General features: G+C 39.3%; 1 pseudogene; it reads left to right on the top strand.

Moving 5' to 3' along the window:
* The first annotated feature begins 4,233 nt into the window (after positions 1 to 4,233).
* LOC102748972 (small ubiquitin-related modifier 2 pseudogene) lies at positions 4,234 to 4,533 on the top strand (annotated as a pseudogene).
* The last annotated feature ends 213 nt before the right edge of the window (positions 4,534 to 4,746 follow it).

The following is a 4,746-nucleotide window of genomic DNA, read 5'->3' as shown; positions in this document are numbered from 1 at the left end:
GAGGTTATAGGTATCAATCTGAACACCTGCTGAAGGGTAAGGAACTTCTCTATAGTATGAGCAATTCAATTTTCTATTGAAAACTAGTATATTTCAGAAATCAGGGTAAAAAGCCATTCCTGGGTCAGCCATGGCAAAATGATTATAATCACATTTCTCTATTGCTTGATTAGGTCACTATTCACTAATGCCCTGAAGCCATCAGATTCTTTGAGCTCTCATTTCATACCCCATACCACTTGTGGTGAGCTTTCCTATATCTAGTTTGGAAAGCCAGTTCAAGGCAGAAGGTGGTTTTCTTTCTCTACTATAAAAAGAGTTTTGGGTCACGGGTGGTTGCCTTCTCACTGTGCTTTTAAAAGAAGAGAGAAAGTGCCATCCGTTTGCTGGGAGCAAAAATATGTTCTTTTTCATCTGAAACCATTCCTTGCATCTCACTAAATATTACTAAGCATCCCACAAGTAGCCTATTGTCTTACCTATCTGCAACAGTAAACTGAATGTATTAGGAAAACCTCTTCAGACTGGTGGAACCCAGCAGCTTAGGAAGCTTTGGGGAATAAATATCTGACAGCAGGTGGCTTAAGTAGACCAGCTGTATGGCTATACATAGGAACTGCCACTTAACAAGTTAGGGCAGCTTGTTCCCATAGCTCATGGGGAGTTGGACACATTCTACTCCCTTTAGACTCTCTGGGCTATAGAGGAAAAACAAGCATTTCATCATGTCCAATGCCTCCTTAATTATGTGATTTTAAGTTGTTCTAAGACATAACAGTTTCTTTTTTCTTTTCTTTTCTTTATTTATTTGACAGAGAGAGAGACAGTGAGAGAGGGAACACAAGCTGGGGGTGTGGAAGAGGGAGAAGCAGGCTTCCTGCCGAGCAGAGAGCCTGATGTGGGGCCCTGGGATCACGACCCTAGCCGAAGGCAGACGCTTAATGACTGAGCCACCCAGGCGCCCCAAGACATAACAGTTTCATGTGAAGGAGTACAAATGGCAGTCCCAGGACATACTGGACCATTGACCCACTGTTCATATGTCACTAGTCTTCTTCTCCTTTGTAACATAGTCAGTTACCATGGTAACAAGTAGCCAAAGTTTATTAGTGCTTGTTAGTATTTAAAAGGTGATTTATAAGCATATAAATAATTGGCTGCTCATTAACAGGTGGGGCTCCTGAACTCAGCTGCCTTTGGCAATTATCTACAGGATTCCAGAGTTGTGCTCCTGTCTGCCGCAGCTGCTTGCCTGTTTGGCTCAGAAAGTATCAACCTTGAAAACAAGGCAAAGAGAAAACAATCCATCAGCAGGGTAGGTGGAGCAGACCTTGTGACCGGTATTGGTTGCTTGCCTAGCAGAGTGCACAGGAGCAGATGGGAGGCAGTACAGGTTGCCCACTTTTAATTTTTCCTTCAGAAAATGTACATACTGTATTCTGAAAACTCTTGTTTCTCAGCAAATTCATTAGGAATGGAGCCAGACTTACATATAAATTGTTGTTTATACTGGAAGAGCCCCTCATCTAAAAATACTTCCCTGAACCAGCAGTCACAGAATCTGAAAGTGCATCAGAATAGATGTATTATTTTCAGTATTGTGTGTGTACGTGTGTGTGTGTTTATGTATGTGAAAGAGAGATTGAAAGTGCTAGACAGAGTTGTATATTGTTTGGGGGTGTTCGAGGGAATGAAGCTGAGAGAAATGGAGTATTTCAATACTCCCAGTGGTAGGAAACATGTTAACCTTGCTGCTGACCACATTTTTAGTAATTGGAGAGACCCTGGATAGCCTGAGAAAACATAGTTTGTGGATCAGAGTCAGTTTTTCCAGATTGCCATTTTGACAGGCTAGACCTGACTTAGATGATTCTGGGGTTTTGGTTTGGTTTTGCTTTTAATTTTTAAAGACCCTTTTCCACTTCTAATTTTTTCACACAGTTTTGGAGTTTTGAATAATTGTTAATAAAAAGATACACTTATTGAAGCATACCATGCATTCATCTTCCTAATCTATAAGTAATAATTGTTATTTTGACTTGAGGTACATGAGAACAAGGGAGAGGGGAACATGGGAAGATAACTGGAAGATACCACAATGGTAATAAAATGCAAGAGGACAGATTTTGAAGAGGGAAAGACTTTAAAGAGAGAGATTAAGAAGAGAGAAAAACTGGAGGCTAAAAAAGATGTTCCATCTGGTTTCTGCAGCTTCTTTCTTTCATTTATAGACAATCTCAGGAGCCGAGAACAAGGCACAGTCAGCCAGTGCTGCTTGAGGAATGGCATAAAGAACAGTAAGAGAATCAGCTGTGCATTGCCCTGTAGGGTATTTCATAAACTCCAGGAGGTATACAGACCAGCAATGATAGTGTATATCTCAGTGCCAGAGAGGCTGATTACCCCTTCAATTGTCTTAATTTATGTAACAGCGTATTTTCTCCCCCACTCAACTAAGTGCCTAATTCTACTGATGAAGCATCTAACTCACCAGTAACTTTGAAAGTGTTATTTAGGTTGATTAAACACTACTCTATTTATGGAAATACCTTTTGTTTTAATAATTGGTAGTGGTTTTTAACTCCACCCTCCTCAACATGTGTGTGTGTGGGGGGTAATTATCTTGATCCTCTAGCTTGCTGAGATTTTTGAACACATTCTACATTTTCTGAAGAAAACTCTATTACAAATAAAAAAATAAAAGTAACAGGCATTCATATAATTTTTTATTGTTTTAGGCATCACTCTAAATGCTTTATATAACTCATGTAACCTTCAAAAAAATTTACAAATTGGGTATCATTACTATCCCTTTTTTACATGTCAGGAAACAGAAGGTTAAAAAAAACTTGCTTAAAAATATATAAAGGAGCAAATTAGGAACAGACCTAGAATTTGAAAACTTAACACAGGACAGCCTGCTCTTCTGCAACCCTTCGTTCCATCAACAAATGTATTGAGCTCCCATAGCTCATGGGAACTCAATATTATGAAGTAAGAAGTTATAAGAGAGTGTAACTCTCACCATAACAAGCAAATCAAATCACGTGAGGTACTAAATTAATTTTCCTAAACCCCTGAGAAAAGCGACATTGAAAGACTCTTTAAATAAGCTAAACTCCAGTGATGATTACTTCATAGGAGAAAAGACATACAAAGCTACTCTCCTTGGCTGACTAGCAGGAAAATAAAACTTTCTCCACAGACAGAAAATCAGCAGAATCTTTAACAAAATTTTAAAGCCTGTATGTGGGTGGCCAAGAAAGATTGGAATTCTGAGACTCTAGTGAAGTTACAGAGTAAATCTGCACTCACTCACCAATTCTACTGCCTGTGTCTTTCCTGACTATTTAGGGGCAGTTCTCCACAGGCTAGAAGGCAGGGGAGGAGAATTGAGAGGGATCAATTTCAACTCAAGATTTCAGCTTCTAAGAGCTGGAGACAGCGTTCTGAGAGGGACTGCTTTGAGGCATTCTGGGAAGAGAAAGATCTTCCTGGGCATACAAAGTCTTAGTATGGCTGGAAGAGAGCAAAGAAAACTTCCTAGAAATACGAAGAGCTGGAAGTGCTATAAAAGCGGAAATCTTCATGTTTTAAAAAGCTAGCGCTGGGCAGAGAAGCATAGACACCTATGGATCTCACTACTGCTCAGACCCAAAGTCTGCAGGGTTTCATTCTAATTCTACTTCCAAAACATTTAAAGCCTGTGGTCAAACTAAAGCTGCAACAAATCCCAAACACATCTCAACTAGAGACCAGATTTATTTAGCTCTCCACTGTAGATCTTTTCTAGAAATAAATATGATTTACATCCATTTTTTGTATTGTTTCCTTACACAAAATATCCTTAGTGCCATAAAATTTTCATGACAAATAAGATATATAAATCATGGCCAAAAGAGAATATATGGAGAGAAGCAGAGATGACCCACATGTTGGAATTATTAGAGATTTTAAATAAAATATGTATAATCAAAAATCTAAAGGAGCAAGTAGAAAAAGTAGGCAATGTGAGTAAAGAGATGGGGGATTTTAGCAGAACATATTAAACAAAAATCTATTGAAGAAGATTCCAGAAAAGATGCAATATCATAAATGAAGGACTCATTAGATGGACTTAACAGCAGATTGGAATCTGAAAAGAGTAAGTATCCTAGAAGACAGGTCAATAGAGCTCCTGGTGCTGCTTGTGTGCACTGGTTCAAGTGAGGGCCTGGACCTTTTTTGTGAAGCAGCAGCTGAGGCTAATGCGGCTCATACCATGGCAGATGACAAGCCCAAGGAAGGAGTCAAGATTGGGAACAAGGATCTATTGGGTCTGGATGGTTCTGTAGTGCCATTTAAGATTAGGAGGCACACAGCACTTAGTAAACTAATGAAAGCCTATTGTGAACAATAGGCTTGTCAATGAGGCAAATCAGATGCCAAAGGGATGAGCAGCCAATCAATGAAACAGACATTCCTGCATAGTTGGAGATAGAGTATGAAGATACAGTTGATGTGTTCCAGCAGCAAACAGGAGGTGTTTACTAGACAGGGAGCCTGCTACTTTACTCCAGAACTCTGTTTCTCCAGATCAAAAGGACAACCTAAATTAGAAAACTGCAATTTGCTTCCACCACATCCTGATTACTACAGTAGAGTTCTCTCAATTCTTTCATTTTCCCTTTCCCCATTCCTTTATTGCACATAAAGTAACTGGTGTATATACGCAAGCATATTGCATTTTTTAACTAAATGGCCAGT

Source organism: Leptonychotes weddellii, chromosome 1, assembly GCF_054177405.1.
Source record: "Leptonychotes weddellii isolate Sample4059 chromosome 1, ASM5417740v2, whole genome shotgun sequence".
NCBI classification, from domain to species: Eukaryota; Metazoa; Chordata; class Mammalia; order Carnivora; family Phocidae; genus Leptonychotes; species Leptonychotes weddellii.
This window is presented reverse-complemented; position numbering and strand designations above follow the sequence as displayed.